Below are 16,726 nucleotides of genomic sequence, written 5' to 3' on the forward strand. Positions count from 1 at the left end.
AAGACGTGCAATGGGGGCCCAGAGTGCAGGGGGTGACGGTGGAGGGGGCAATTACGTGCACCGATCTCCCTCTAAGGCTTTCAATGAAGCTGAAAGCTATGGAAGGGAGAAGAGGAAAAGTGGCTTTCAGCTGCTTCATGGAGAGACATAGAGAGGGATTGGTGTTGGTAACTGCCGCACCGATCACCCCTGACTGTCAGATTACCTTTGCTGAAGGGCGTACCAGGAGCCTCTCATGGGGTCCCCTACTGGCCCGGGTCCTCGGGCAGTGCAAGAGTGCCCGTATGGTCAGTCCACCCCTGCTGGGCCTATATTAAGGTAGAGGCCTGGAGCTGCAGCCCCAATAGACCCTACATTAATCCGGAACTCTCCCCGCCCTTCACAATTAGGGTTAGAACCATCAAGCTGAGGAACAGCCTGTTCACTGATGTTGTAAGATTGACAAATTCTACTTCATCTTGAATTACTGCTGTTATTATTAGTATTATTTCTTTTCTGGGTATCGCTGCAATTTGAGATTGATAATACTGCACTTTATCATAATCTTATTTTGTATCCTGCTTTTTATGTGTAGTTGTTGAACAAATTGGTGTTACTTATAATAATAATAATATTTTTATTTATCGCCACACTTAAATCTTTATAATTGTGTTAACATATTAATTTTTTTTTTCATTTATTAATTTGTCTTTCTTGATTTTATTATTGTTCACCAGAACCTTATTTCATTCCTTTTATTAGTAACATGTTTTTGTAATGACAGTAAAAATATTATTATTCTTTTCTAACTTTTTCATTGTTTATATGTGTACTGCCCACCATCTTGAAGTATTAAATATATACAGTATCTCACAAAAGTGAGTACACCCCTCACATTTTTGTAAATATTTTATTATATCTTTTCATGTGACAACACTGAAGAAATGACACTTTGCTACAATGTAAAGTAGTGAGTGTTCAGCTTGTATAACAGTGTAAATTTGCTGTCCCCTCAAAATAACTCAACACACAGCCATTAATGTCTAAACCGCTGGCAACAAAAGTGAGTACACCTCTAAGTGAAAATGTCCAAATTGAGAGACAATTTAAATTGATGTCGTCATGGAGTAGTGGACAAGGACTCCATTGGCAACCTGTGAAGCTCTGGTGAACTCCATGCCCAAGAGGGTTAAGGCAGTGCTGGAAAATAATGTTGGCCATCAGTGGCAGCTGGTGGGTTCTTCTTTTAGGGGGCGGCAAACAAACAACAGCCCCCTCGGCGACGCAGGACTGAGACAGCACACCCAACCATCCCCCCTTTCCCCCCGTGGGCGGTCCGGCACTTACCCGCTTGTGTGTCGGGGTTGTGGTGTCCTCTCCTGCAGGCAGCGGCGGCAGCTCCGTTGTCCGCTCCTCAACCTTCCTCCGCCATGTGTCTCCCCTTCCCGTGACCAGTTTGAGAAAGTGAGAGCGATAACACCACATTTAACATACCTGCTCCCTATTCACACCTGAGACCTTGTAACACTAACAAGTCACATAACACCGGGGAGGGAAAATGGCTAATTGGGCCCATTTTCACTTAATGGTGTACTCACTTTTGTTGCCAGCGATTTAGACATTAGTGGCTGTGTGTTGAGTTATTTTTAGGGGACAGCAAATTTGCACTGTTGTACAAGCTGTACACTCACTACTTTTACATTGTAGCAAAGTGTCATTTCTTCACTGTTGTCACATTAAAAGATATAATAAAATATTTACAAAAATGTGAGGGGGTGTACTCACTTTTGTGAGATACTGTATTTATGGGGCAGGCTTGTTGGACAGCTTGCTCTTTTTTTCTGCCATCACTCATCATTTTATGCTTCTAGGTGAAAGTGTCAGGTTTGTAGTTTGTAAGTAGTGGCAGCTTGTGTGTGTGTTTTCCTGAGTCCTGATCTGAGGATTCCTGTTCTCACATTATTGGCCAGTGTGCTGGTAAATTTTGGAGAATCTGTTCCTTAATCCCCCCTTATCCCTGTCAATAAATTATATATATATATATATATATATATATATATATATATATATATATATATATATATATACTATATTGTCAAAAATATTGGGGTGCCTGCCGTTACATGCACGTGAATTTTAATGACATTCCAGTCTTAGTCCGTAGGGTTCAGTATTGAGTTGGCCCACCCTTTGCAGCTAAACTCTTCTGGGAAGGCTGTCCATAAGGTTTAGGAGCGTGTCTGTTGGAGTGTTTGACCATTCTTCCAGAAGCGCATTTCTGAGGTCAGGCACTGATGTTGGATGAGAAGGCCTGGCTCGCAGTCTCCACTCCAATTCATCCCAAAGGTGTTCTATCGGGTTCTGGTCAGGACTTTGTGCAGGGCAGTCAATTTCCTCCACCCCAAACTCGCTCATCCATGTCCTTATGGACCTTGCATTGTGCACTGGTGCGCAGTCATGTTGGAACAGGAAGGGGACATCCCCAAAATGTCCCACAAAGTTGGGAGCATGAAATTTTCCAAAATGTCTTGGTTAGTTGAAGTCTTAAGAGTTCCCTTCATTGGAACTAAGGGGCAAATCCCAACCCCTGAAAAACAACCCCACACCATAATCCCCCTCCACCAAATGATTTGGACCAGTGCATAAAGCAAGGTCCATAAAGACATGGATGAGCGAGTTTGGGGTGGAGGAACTTGACTGGCCTGCACAGAATCCTGACCTCAACCCGATATAACACCTTTGGGATGAATTAGAGCGGAGACTGCGAGCCAGGTCTTCTCGTCCAACATCAGTGCCTGACCCCACAAGTGTGCTTCTGGAAGAATGGTCAAACATTCCCATAGACACACTCCTAAACTTTGTGGACAGCCTTCCCAGAAGAGTTGAAGCTGTTATAGCGGCAAAGGGTGGGCCAACTCAATATTTAACCCTACGGACTAAGACTGGGATGTCATTAAAGTTCATGTGTGTGTAAAAGCAGGTGTCACAATACCTTTGACAATATAGTGTGTGTATGTGTGTGTATATATATATATATATATATATATATATATATATATATATATAATATATATATATATATATATATATATATATATATATATATATATATATATATATATATATATATATAGTGCATATATAAATATATATTCATAATATAAAGCACTCTCATTCCCCTTATTTGAATTAGCTGTGTCTCACATAGTTGAGTTTTCAGATAAATTTACATAACGCGTGAAGGTTCTTGGCAGTATGCCACCATTGTTGGGACAATAGTGTTTTTTTTAAGCTGAACTGCTGTTTTGCCAGCCAGATGATTTGTGAATCTGTTCAGATTTATGGGCTATATGTGCAAATGTGTATATATTTTGGTTCAGCTGTATTTGTGAAGTCTTTTTGAAGGAATTAAATATGTAAATGCTGATTTAGATTGTATGAGCAGTACTGCTTGTTGTTGCTTTCATGTGCATTATGTTGCACTACGTTTTTAATATGTCCTATCTTGCTACATTTGAATTTGATTCTTGCGCAGTTTTAAAGCGGAACCCCGGAAAAACAGCTAAATACACACATAAAATATCGTGTAATAAAATAAAAATAAAACTGCTGCGCCAACTCAATAGACTCAAGCAGCCAGCACTACCAATTAGATGAATTGTATGTAAAAATTGAAAGTATAAAGTGCAGCGCTATATTTAAATGAAAAATACTTATATACCTGTGAACTAAATAAACTCAAATAAAAGGTGTTGTTGTATTCCGATATGGCAATCCCCACATTATAAATCAGAAAAACTATATAAATGGTGTGACCTTATATTTACTCAAAAATATCCTCATAAAAAAGTGGCCAATAAGAATAGATGGAGCTCAACCATCATCAAGGGGGAGTGAAAAATACAAGTGAATATGGACAAGTCTCTCAAATTATAACAGTTCATTCAATGTTCAACGTTTTCAACGCCATTCAAACCTTCACATTTGAATGAACTGTTATAATTTGAGAGACTTGTCCATATTCACTTGTATTTTTCACTCCCCCTTGATGATGGTTGAGCTCCATCTATTCTTATTGGCCACTTTTTTATGAGGATATTTTTGAGTAAATATAAGGTCACATCATTTATATAGTTTTTCTGATTTATAATATGGGGATTGCCATATCGGAATACAACAACACCTTTTATTTGAGTTTATTTAGTTCACAGGTTCTTGATTAGAGCCATCACTGATACAGATATAATAAAGGTGGTGGTTTCACCATACTTTTACACAGAGGTTACCGTACTTACATTTATGTTTACATATATAAGTATTTTTAGTTTAAATATAGCGCTGCACTTTATACTTTCGATACACAAATAAAATACCCATAAGGGGACCTATTTTACCAAAGGATTTTTGCTTCTCTCCATCCAGTCTTATAATTTACACTTTTCCACCACACAGTACAGGCCTGTCTGGCAGGGCACATCTGACTGTTCTCCATTGCAGTTAAGGAACACTTACAGGCCTTGTTTCTCCCTCAGCCTGTGATTGGACAGTGAAAGAAGCAGCAGTAGCCTGGTGGGATAACCTGTCTGTTAATCTGCTCTATCATCTTGTTCATCATCATCTTGGGCACAAAAGCACAACAGCACAACTGATTGGCTCCTTGTGCTGCTGCGTAAAGTGCTGAAGATGAGCGTTAATGTTAACCAATGTTGCATGTTAGGATGCTGCAGCATCACAATCACATTACAATTTCATATTATTATTATTATTATAATACAAGATTTATATAGCGCCAACTAAATGGAGGCAGACAGAAAGACAGTACTGTTTCAGTACAATTCACTACAAGAGGGATCAGGGGGCCCTGCTTATTAGAGATTGCAATTATTCATTTGATGAACAATAATATTTTCCAGGAGTGCATACAGTACTTGCTTTAGTGCCGGTTCACACTACAGTGACTTGGGATCCAATTTGTCAGACCTCAAGTTGCCCCAAGTCGCTGGACATAAGAAATTCCATTTTAGTTAATGAGAGGTGTCTTAATGTACACTACTGAAGTCGCTCCGACTTCAGAAAACGTATCTGTACTACTTCAAGGTGACTTCTAGGCGACTTGTACCCATAGGTTTCAATGGAAGTCGCCTCCAAGTCGGATCCTCATCTATAGTGAAGCGACTTTACAGGAAAAAGAAAAGAATTTACCGAGGAAGAGAACAGGAACAAAATGTATGTCATAAGAGCTGATTAGTTCTGATTGGCCACAGGCAAAGTCACCTGTCCTGGAGACGACTTGAAGTTGTGTTGTAAGTCGCTCAAAGTCACGCCGAAGTTGCCTCCGAATCGCCTTGCCCAGTCGAGCTGTAAGTCGGGTTGCCCCTGTGTGAACCGAGCTTTAGGTTGACTGTGTTAATAAACAGACAATAATCACTGTATAGTAACCTAGAACAATGCTGGAGTAGAGCCCAGGTATAGTTACTGTCCTTTAAAAATATTCCTGTCGCACATGCTGTTCACCCATTCACTGATGGAATTATAATATCCAGTTGGCTCAGAAGAGCAAGGAGTAGTGTGTAATGTGCAATAAACAATCAACTGTCATCTTTCTCTGAACTGCTCCAGGCTAGTTACAGAAGTTTGTTTTTGGTGGCACCTTTTTTTTCTTAGGTGGTGAGATGATAAAGCATTGTTTTCGAGAAGGCAGGCAGTTAACTCTTGCTTGAGTTTTTATTGCTTGTCCTTGAAGACTTTTTATCTTATCTCAGAGAAAATTGAGTACTGTCCGTGATACTTTTTTTATTTGCACTAACATACAATTTTTCAGGACAAGCTTTCGGGGTATGTCCCCTTCTTCAAGATCCAAGCAGTACTGATCCACACATTTTTAAGCAGAATGTTAAAGAAGAAGAAAAAAAAAAAGAGAAAACCAAACACATACAAATCAATGGTAATAAAGATAGCAGCAAGTTAGTGAGATAAGACAGAGGAAGAGCTATAGAATGCAGGGAGGGGGTGCTAGTCATAGAGGGGTCGTAAAACTTTACCATAATGTGTAAGGAAACCAATATCTAAAATCAGGCCATTATTTTTCGTGTCAAAAAGAAGTATCATTCTTAGTTCAAACGTTTTCCTTTAAGGGGGCGTTCTGAAATTCCCTTTAAGGGGGCGTGGCCTAGACATGGCTGAATGAAGATGTGTTTTTCCTGAGCTCCCGGCCTCGTCCAGGAAAACCCGGCTAGCGAGACTCTGTCAGAGGCATGCAATCGGCCAAACGACACAGGACAAGAGCATTCACACGGGGGACCCCCGTGGGCAAGAGTCCAGGAGAGATCCGCCGTTATTTCCTTCAGTTACAAGGAGCCTCTCCTGGGACTTCAGTAGCGGCACCACGAGGCACTACACGAGGTGAGAAGCAGAAGGCCCCAAGACAGAGCGGAGCCTGTCCCTCTCCTAGACCCAGGGCCATACAAGAACGACCTGCGGATATCCGTAGAAGCCCTCCACAAGCCACGATGGCATCCCCACAACCAATTGATCCCCATCTGTTGGATCAGGACATTAGAAGCCTGCTTCAGGCTCTCCCCACCAGGTCTGACATTGAGGCACTTATCCTCAAACTCGAAGAAACACACTGCCGTGATATACAAGAGGTCAGAGGAGAAGTGTCGACTCTAACAGAGCGGGTGTCAGCAGGGGAGACCTCGATTTCTACATTAACTGACAGAGTGTCGGCGTTGGAACAGGCTAGAGACCAACAGAGGGATGCTGCCATAGCGCTGTAATTGCACCTGGAAGACATGGAGGACCGAAGCCGCTGGAACAACTTGCGGCTTCGGGGGATCCCGGAGGCGGCATCGCAGGAGAATCTAGGGGAGACGGTTCGCGGGATCTTCCGTACAGTCTTGGAGGAGCCCGGACTAGAGATAGAGCTGGATAGAGTTCACAGAGCTCTTGGCCCCAGATCTGAAGATCCGAACAGACCACGTGACGTGGTCTGCAGACTACACCGCTACACCCTGAAAGAAAATATCCTCCGGCGCGCTTGGGAACATGGGGACGTGGAAATTGAAGGCGCACAAACCAGGATCTTACCGGACTTGTCCAGAGCTACTCTGAAACGTAGAGCCCTTCTGCGCCCGCTTCTGGATCTTGCGAAGCAGAGGGGTCTCACATATAGATGGGGATATCCCTTCTCGGTGATGTTCCGGAGAGACACGGGCTCCTTCTCTCTCCAACGTGCGGAGGATCTACCAGCCCTCTTCCGTTTTATGGAAGTGGAGCCGATCCAGGTCCCAGACTGGCTCCAGTTCCTCCCTCGCCCATCTGGAAGATCGGGCCCGTTGGGGCCTCGGGACCCCCTGCCTCCGCGACAGCAAAGAAACAGGTGCAGACACCGATCGGTCTCGGGAGGCGAGCCACGTGAGTAGGCCTATGGCCGTTCATCCCTGTCCAGCTGCAATTTCCCTCTTGACGTGTGTGTATCCCCTAAGCTCCTGCAGACAGACAAACTACCCGGAACATCGCACCCAATTCCCTTTAGGAGAATTCAGTTAACTGGCGGTTCCCCGGGTACAGTTTAACCCCCATCTCATTGTTTTTTGTTTTTTTTTTTTATATTATGCACGGCACGCCAGCCCCGAACCCAACCAGCATGTTTGCCCATGTAAATTGGCTTTATTGAGGAGAGTAGCCAGACCAGAGGAACTTTGTATTACACTCCGTAGGGCTCTCATATGGCCTGAATGAAACAGAGTTAACGTTCTGCACAGCTACTGGAGGTTGACCCCCCGCCCCTGGAATCTATCACAACCCCTCCCCCTTCACGGATAGAAGAATTTTGCTCCACATGACTTGGACAGAGAAATGATGTCCCTGTCAACAGTTGTCAATAAGTAAATGACGATGTAATGGAATGAAAAGCTGGTACGGGCCCCATCAAGGTTTTTTCTTTGGGGAATGGGGAGGATAACCCAACCTAACTGATCAACCTATACAGCAGATTCCAAGATGGATAGAAGTAGCCCTAACGTTACAGAGAGATGGACATGATACTCAAAGTCTTACAATCTGATTCCACACATAAGAACTCTAGTTTTCAGTCCACACTTTATATTATTTTATTTTATTATATCCTACTTTACCTTACTGTGGTCTCTCCCATAACAATACAGGTTGGATGCATGTGGGGGGGCTGCACTCCAGGCTTATTCTATTCTACCCAATACTAGGGAGAATGGTAGTAGTTTTTTAGGGGGCTGGAATCCTGGATAGGGATGGGATGGTCAATCACAATGTTTCACAAGTTGAAGTTATATGTTCTTGGATAATGCCTCTGTGTCTATTTACACCTGCACCATCTCTTGCTTCTGATGAGTTATTTTCGTTAATACCATATGAACACCTGACTGTTTAATTTTCAGTTATATACTGTATTTTTGTTACCAACAATAAATGGCCGGGGGTGAATGGAGAGGTTCGGGAGCTCGCATCTCGGCCCTGCCTATTCACCGTCTCACATAGGACTGCGCTCCGTTCTCGGTCTTCGACTGAGGAGCGTACTAGCCGATTTGGCTACCTTAGTGATCTCTCTGAGCTGCACACCTTAGTGACAGCCTTCTAATTTCCTCATTCTCTGAAGCTTTGTACCTCCTTGCTCACTGTCCTTTTCTTTTTTCCACTTTCTTGTCTTTTCTTCCCCTTTTCTGACCCCACCCCCCCCTTCCTTCCCTCCCCCACCTGCTCCAAAATCCCCTATCCCCATACTCACCAGGCAACGTACGAAAATGGATACTCTAAACATAGTTTCCTTAAATGTGAAAGGCCTAAATACGCCTGAAAAGAGACGCATGCTGTTACATGACATGCGGCACAGAGGAGCTGACATTGTACTCTTACAGGAAACACACTTCAGGGAGGGATCCTTGCCGACGCTGCAGAATAAATTCTACCCGATAGCATACCATTCAAAATACGCGGAAGCTAAATCAAGAGGGGTATCGGTTCTGATCTCGGCAAAGATCCCATGGACACACACAGATGTAAAACTAGACAGTGAAGGTAGATTCCTCTTCCTAAAGGGCCACATAAGAGATGTTAAAATAACTTTGGCCAACTTGTATGCTCCCAATACACACCAAGACACATTTCTAAAACAAACATTAGACCAACTCTTACAATTCTCAGATGGACAACTGATAGTGGGTGGGGACTTGAACGTCCCACTTACTCCCTCGGAAGACACTTCCACTGGAATGTCTTCAACCTCACGAGACCTACGTAAACGTATCTACACGATTCTGCACTCTTCACAACTGATCGATGTCTGGCGCCTCTTCCACACAGGAGAGAGGGTCTACACCTTTTTCTCTAAACCGCATCAGACTTACTCCAGAATCGACTACTTCCTGGTCCCTCATAGACACTTACAGGTGATTAAAGAAACCACAATAGGCTCCATTACGTGGTCAGACCACGCCCCGATAACACTACGCTATGCTCTCTCCGACTCCCTACGGACTCAGAGACCACCATGGAGACTAAATGAGGGACTATTGACAGACCCAGAGGTGCTAGCAGAGGTAACCAAAGAAATAGGTCACTACTTTGCGTCTAATGACTCCCCTGACTGTGAAACTGGCTTGGTGTGGGAGGCCCACAAGGCCGTTATTAGGGGGATACTCATTAAACATGGCTCAAGACTTAAACAACAGAGAGTTGCCCAACTAAATACATTACTAAAGACACTAGACACTTTAGAGACCCGCCACAAACAAACACCCACAAGACATTTAGAAATAGAATTAGACTCAGTCCGCAGGCAGGTCACTGACCTCCTGCGATACAAAGCAAAAGCAGCATTACAGGTCTCCCGTAGGAAATTCTATGAATCTGGTAACAAGTGCGGAAGGTTACTCTCCCAGTCCCTACAGGAACAAAGACTTGCATCATATATACCGCATATCACATCCACCACTGGCCAGAAAGTTTCTTTACCCCAACACATAGCTCAGGAATTCAGCTCCTATTATTCCTCTCTATACAACCTGACAGAGCCACAAATCCCCTCAGAGACAACCGCTAATTACATAACGTCTTCCCTCATGCCGGCCCTCCCGGAGGAGGCTAGATCGCTGTTAGAGGACCCTATTACTCTGCCCGAACTACAAACAGCATTAAAATGTTCCAAACCGGGGAAAGCCCCAGGCCCAGATGGCCTCACCACCACATACTACAAGACCTTTTTACCTTCTCTAGGTGATCGTATGGTTAAACTTTATAACGACCTGGGCTCGGGGCGGGGCTTCCATAACTCTACATTACAAGCACAAATAACGGTCATACCAAAGGAGGGTAAAGACCCAGGTCAGTGTAGCTCCTACCGCCCGATCTCCCTATTGAACACAGACCTGAAACTTTTCACAAAGATTATCGCCATCAGACTGCAGCACCACCTCCCCTCACTTATACATTTAGACCAGGTTGGTTTTGTCCCGACAAGGGAAGCCAGGGATAATACGACTAAAGTCCTTAATCTACTATATATCGCAAACAACACCAAAACCCCATGTGTGTTCCTCGGGACGGATGCCGAAAAAGCTTTTGACCGAGTGAGCTGGAAATTTATGTTCGCTACACTGAGACACATAGGGTTAGGGAACAAAATGCTAAATTGGATAGCTGCAGTGTATGCGGACCCAACAGCTAAAGTTCGGGCAAATGGGGTATTTTCGGAGGCTTTTCCAATTGCGAACGGCACTCGTCAGGGATGCCCACTATCCCCGTTGCTCTTCGCGCTATCCCTAGAACCCTTTCTGTGCCATATCAGGTTAAACCCCGATATCTCAGGAGTAAAAGTCAACAGGGAACAATTTAAAGTCTCCGCTTATGCGGACGACTTGATGTTCTCCCTTGCAAAACCTAATATTTCCCTTCCTAATCTCATGAAAGAATTCCACACATATGGCCAACTCGCTAACCTGAAAATCAATTTCAGCAAATCCGAGGCGATGGGTATCGGGATTCCCCAGACACATCTTTCACGCCTCCAATCGAGCTTTCGTTTCAAATGGTCCACTACAGCCCTGAAATACTTGGGTACGTTTATACCCCCAACGTTTTCCCAGCTGTTTAAATTAAACTTTCCGCCCCTTTTAAAGAAGGTTAAACAATTATTGGACAAATGGAACAGCGGGCTACACTCTTGGTTCGGCCGCTGCAGTATCCTCAAAATGTCGATACTACCCAAATTTCTTTATCTCCTGCAGACCATTCCGATACGCATTCCAGTAAACTATTTTAACCAAGTAAGAGCAGCATTCATTCATTTCCTATGGGCGGGGAAGAGGCCGCGTCTACATCGGGGAGTTCTCTCATTGCCTAAGTCTAATGGGGGCTTGGCAATGCCGGACCTCAGAACTTATTATAGAGCGACCCACTTGAGTAGACTAATCGATTGGTGCCGCCACACACACACCAAATTGTGGACACGAATTGAACAGGCTCAGAGTGTGATTCCACTACCTAGAGCACCTTGGTGCCACACCTCCCTCCCAATAGAAAATTCCCGCCACCCATTAATAGGTAACACAGTTCGGATTTGCTCACAATTGATTCACACCTCACCTCACTTCTCACGTAACTCACCGCTTCGACCCATATTGGGTAACCCTCAATTTGAACCAGGTTTAAGAGATAGAAGATTTCTGAAGTTGAAAGAGGAGGGTTTGTACCAGACCTCTCACTTTAGCAGTATGGGGAGGTGGAAGACGATCTCGGAGCTTTCGGATCCTGAAGGCCAGTTCCGACTGGACTTCCTAAGAGCTATGCAGCTTCATCATTATTTACGTAGTCTGACACCACCCTGTGTTGCTAATCAGACCCCCACGACCATGGAAGTTCTCTGTACAGAGTCAGGGAATCTACCACACTCACTCTCAATTACCTACAAATTGCTTATTACACCACCGGGAGAGTACCAAACACAGAGTCTCACTAAATGGGAAAGAGAACTAAACTGTACCTTCACAACCAATAAAAAACAACAAATTTTAACGTTCACCCATAAATCATCCATCTGCACCAAAATCCAGGAGACTAATTATAAAATCCTCACACATTGGTACAGAACTCCTGCATTACTTAAAAAAATCTTCCCCTCCACGACAGATGTCTGTTGGAGGTGTCAGGAAGAAAGAGGTACCCTCATCCATATTTTCTGGACCTGCTCTCGGATCCGGGATTTCTGGAGAGATGTACGCCTGATAATCCAAAAATTCACTGACCGCACTGTCCCCGATGACCCAGCTTATTTTCTTTTACATGCTACTGACACACCTACCCGGATTTACAAGAAATCAGTCGTAAGACACCTACTGGATGCGGCGAAGGCATGCATCCCCTCTTTCTGGAAGTCCTCTCACCCACCACCTATAGCATTTTGGCTTCAAAAAGTTGAGGAAATAAATCAGATGGAGGATCTAATCCTCACCAGCCAAAATAGACAGGAGACATATACGAAAACTTGGCAGCTCTGGAATATCTTTAAATATTCTGAGGAGGGGAAAACTCTCCTAGGCAAGTAACACCTAGCATTAGAGTATAATAACCGACTGCTAATACCTAACGCAGTGGTTGCCACCACGATCACCCCCCCCAACAAGATCACACCCCCTTCCCCCCCCTTCCTCCCTTACCCCCCCTTTTTTCTCCACTTCTCTCTCCCTTACCTCTTTATCTATTTCAACTCTGTCCTTCTTTTCTTGATAATCTGTTTTCTCTTATTAAAATATAAAGCTCACAGGGAATCGCTCGCAAAAGGTATATAAACCCAGATATATCCTGATTAAATACAAGGTATAGTTCAAGATAGAAAACATGGGAAAAAATGGATCATATGTAAGGCCACTAGAACTTTATAATTAAATCTCTTAACAACAATATTTACTCATATGCCACACAAAATTCTATAGTAATGTAATGCACGTCTCCTGGCCGGATGTTAAAGCACGCTGTTCCCTGTATGTGCATCTCTGTTATTATTGTTGCTGTATGTACTGAACCTTGTTACGTGTCCCGGTGAACCGGTTTCCTGTTACAAATAAATCATTTTATAAAAAAAAGAAATTCCCTTTAAGAACTAAAACATTGAGGTCTTCTATAGTGTGGTCCGGTTGTGAGAAATGATGTCCCACAGGTGTGCATAAACTGTCTTCTAGACGCGTATCGGCCAATCACAGGCCTTCCTGAGGCCTGTGCAACTTGTCTGTTTGGGGGCTTTGAATAAATTTGTATACAGAGAACACTATGGTCTCTATACTTATTATGTACATGTCCTGAACTCATGGAATCTTGAGCCAAGCTGGGAGATGATCCGTTTCTTTGGATATCAATGAGCTGAGTTACCATTAAGAAAAGAGCCATCTGGATTACCCACCATTGATTGGGAAGAGGAAGTGAGAGCAAAGAGCTTGTGCGGAGATCAGCATATGAGTTTTGACTCATCTGGGAGGTGAGCGTGCATTTGTACTGGTTATGGTGTGCACTCCTTTTGAGGACGAACAATCACTGTGGTGGAATTGTGTGGATACACTGATCACAAGAAGAGTTTTTCATGTTTAAATTCTTCATTTTTTCATTTTATGGACTATTCATTTATATGTAGGATTTATCTATTTTAGAGATTTGCACTTTATATTTATAATTTTACACATAGCGCTACATTTATTTATTTACTATCCATTTTGAAATTAGTGTGGTGTACCACTTGGAATGTTTAGCAGCTGTGCACGGTTATTATTAGGTTATCTTATTTAAACATCACAATGTTTTTTACTTGTGGCACTGATTGTTTCATCTTATATATTTCAACTAGTGTCAGAATGTTCCTTGTCTAATGAGTGAACTTAAAATGAACTATCTTAATACATTTTCGAGAACACCTGTGTACAAGTACTTGTCATAAAGCAGAGGTCATTTAAAGTTCAACACTTACAAGAACTGTAAAATGGAAGACAAAAGACAAAATGGAGTTACAGTTATTATTATTATTATTATTATACAGGATTTATATAGCGCCGTCATTTTACGCAGCGCTTTACAACATTAGGGCAGACAGTACAATTACAATACAATTCAATACAGGAGGAATCAGAGAGCCCTGCTCGTTAGAGCTTACGATCCAGGAGGGAGGGTCAAGTTATACAAAAGGGTAATAGCTGTGGGGGATGAGTTAATGGAGAAAATAGTGCAGTTGTTAGATGGAGGCAGGATATGCTTCTCTGAAGAGGAAAGTTTTCAGGGATCGCCTAAAAGTGGATAAATTTAGAGCCCGTCTGACAGATTGAGGTAGGGAATTCCAGAGAATGGACGAGGCTCGGGAGAAGTCCTGGAGGCGGATATGGGAGGAGGTGATGAGGGAGCAAGAGAGCAGGAGGTCTTGGGAGGAACGGAACGGAGAGGGCGATTAGGTTGGTATTTTGAGACTAGGCAAGTGATGTAGCTGGGGGCAGAGTTGTGGATGGCTTTGTAACTTAATGTTAATATTTTGAATTTAATTCGTTGGGCGAGTGGCAGCCAATGGAGGGATTGGCAGAGAGGGGTAGCAGACACTGAGCGGTTTGTAAGGTGGATGAGTCTGGCAGCAGCATTCATGATGGACTGAAGGGGGGATAGTCTAAAGGTAAAGCAATGAGGAGGGAGTTGCAGTAGTCGAGGCGAGAGATAACCAGGGAGTGAATCAGGAGCTTTGTGGTTTCATTGGTTAGAAAGGTACTGCGTTTAGAGATGTTGCAGAGGTTGAAGCGGCAAGCTTAGGAAAGTGATTGGATGTGGGGCCGAAAGGAGAGTTCAGAATCCAGGATAACACCTAGCACCCTGACATGTGGGGATGGGTGGATGGTTGTACCATTGCTCTTGACAGACAAGTCAGGGGAAGAGGCACGTGGGGGAGGAAATATTATAAGCTCGGTTTTGGACAGGTTGAGTTTGAGGAAGTGGTGTGACATCCATACAGATATGTTGGTTAGTAAGTTAGTGATGCGTGAGGAGACTGATGGAGTGAGTTGAGGGGTGGAGAGATAGATTTGTGTGTCGTCAGCGTAGAAATTATATTGATCAGCTGACCCAGGGAAGAGGTGTAGATTGAAAATAAAAGAGGTCCAAGAACAGAACCTTGGGGGACCCCGACAGGGAAGGGAAGAGGTCCAGAAGTAGGAGTACAGAATAGTGTCTGTTGGCTTTTGCAGTTAGTAGGTCATTTGTGTGTTTTAAAAGAGCAGTTTCTGTGGAGTGTTGAGGGTGAAATCCAGATTGAAGGGGATCAAGAAGGTTGTTCTTAATGAGGTGGTCACTCAGTTGGTTGTAAACCAGGCATTCAAGGAGTTTAGAGGAAAAGGAGAGCAAGGGGATAGGGCGTTGTTAAGAATGGTAGGGTCCAAGAATGGCTTTTTAAGTATGGGGGTGACCAGTGCATGTTTTAGAGCATTGAGGAAAATGCCAGAGGGGAGGGAGAGATTGAAGATGTGGGTTAGAGAGTGTAGGATGGAGTCAGAGGGCGACCGTAGCATTTGAGAGGGAATAGGGTCCAGGGGACAGGTGGTTAGGTGGGCATTAGAAAGCATTAGCAACTTCATCTGTAGTAGCAGATTTGAATAAGGGGAGTGTCAGTTGTACCTGTTGACATGGGGTCTTAACTGGGGGAGATACCTGTAGAGTGGAGATTTCATCACGGATTGTATCAATCTTGTTTTTGAAGTGATTAGCAATCTCCTGGGCAGTGAGTGAGTCAGTGGGTGGAGGCGGTGGAGGACAAAGTAGAGAGTTGAAGGTAGAGAAGAGTTTACGGGGACTGGATGAGAAGGTGTTAATAAGAGTTGTAAAATAGGTTTGCTTGGCAGTGTGGAGGAAAGAATAGTATTTTTGGAGGGCAGATTTGTATTAGTTGAAGTCTTTGAGAGACTTAGTCTTGTGCCACAGACGCTCAAGAGCGCAACTATGATTTTTGAGAATTTTAGTGTCATCTGTTTTCCAGGGTTGTAGGGGTCGAGGCCTGATTCTCCATGTAGTGAGGGGAGCGAGCTTGTCCAGGGTGGAGGACAGGGATTTATTGTAGATGGACGTGGCTTGGTTGGGGCAGGACAGGGGAGAGATTTTGTCATAGAGGTGATCAGTAGCAGAATAGAGGAGAGAGGAGTTGAAGTTGTGAAAGTTTCTACGGGTGATTGGAAGGCAATTGGAGGGAAAGGTGGTGGAAGACAGGGGGAGAGAGAAACTAATAAGGTGGTGGTCAGAGAGAGAAAAAGCATTGTTTGAGAAATTGCATGGAGTGCATAGGTAGGAGAATACAAGGCCAAGATGCAGAGAGCGGTTCACTCTTGAAACTAAGCGCACTCCACCCACTGGAGATGGTACTGAGGGCGAATTGCACAAAGAAGCACAAGCTACCAGCAGGTTAGGCAGATCTTGCGTGAAGGTCAGCGAGGAGCTGGATAGCCGTGCAGGTTCTGGTAGACGTTGGACCCAGCGGGTAGGTAGGAGAACAAAGTCCAGGACAGGCTGGGGAACCAGCAACAGAGACCAGTTCATAGACAGGCTGGAAACCAGGATACAAGGCTGGAGGAAATCCAAGAGCAGGCTGAGGGTCAAACACAGGAGACAGCAGAATGATCCAAAAACAGGCAGAGGGTCAAGGCACTGGAGACTGTAGACAAATCCGGGTCACAGGCTGAGGGTCAAACACCAGAGGTAATCAGAG

The 16,726-nt window shown here is 43.9% G+C and overlaps 1 protein-coding gene across 8 annotated transcripts in view; it reads left to right on the top strand.

Annotated features, from left to right (window-relative positions):
* BICD1 (BICD cargo adaptor 1) overlaps positions 1–16,726 on the top strand; it is a 423,296-nt gene that overhangs the window by 319,014 nt on the left and 87,556 nt on the right. The window lies entirely within an intron of this gene.

The sequence above is a fragment of the Aquarana catesbeiana genome, linkage group LG03, assembly GCF_042186555.1.
Source record: "Aquarana catesbeiana isolate 2022-GZ linkage group LG03, ASM4218655v1, whole genome shotgun sequence".
Lineage (NCBI taxonomy): Eukaryota > Metazoa > Chordata > Amphibia > Anura > Ranidae > Aquarana > Aquarana catesbeiana.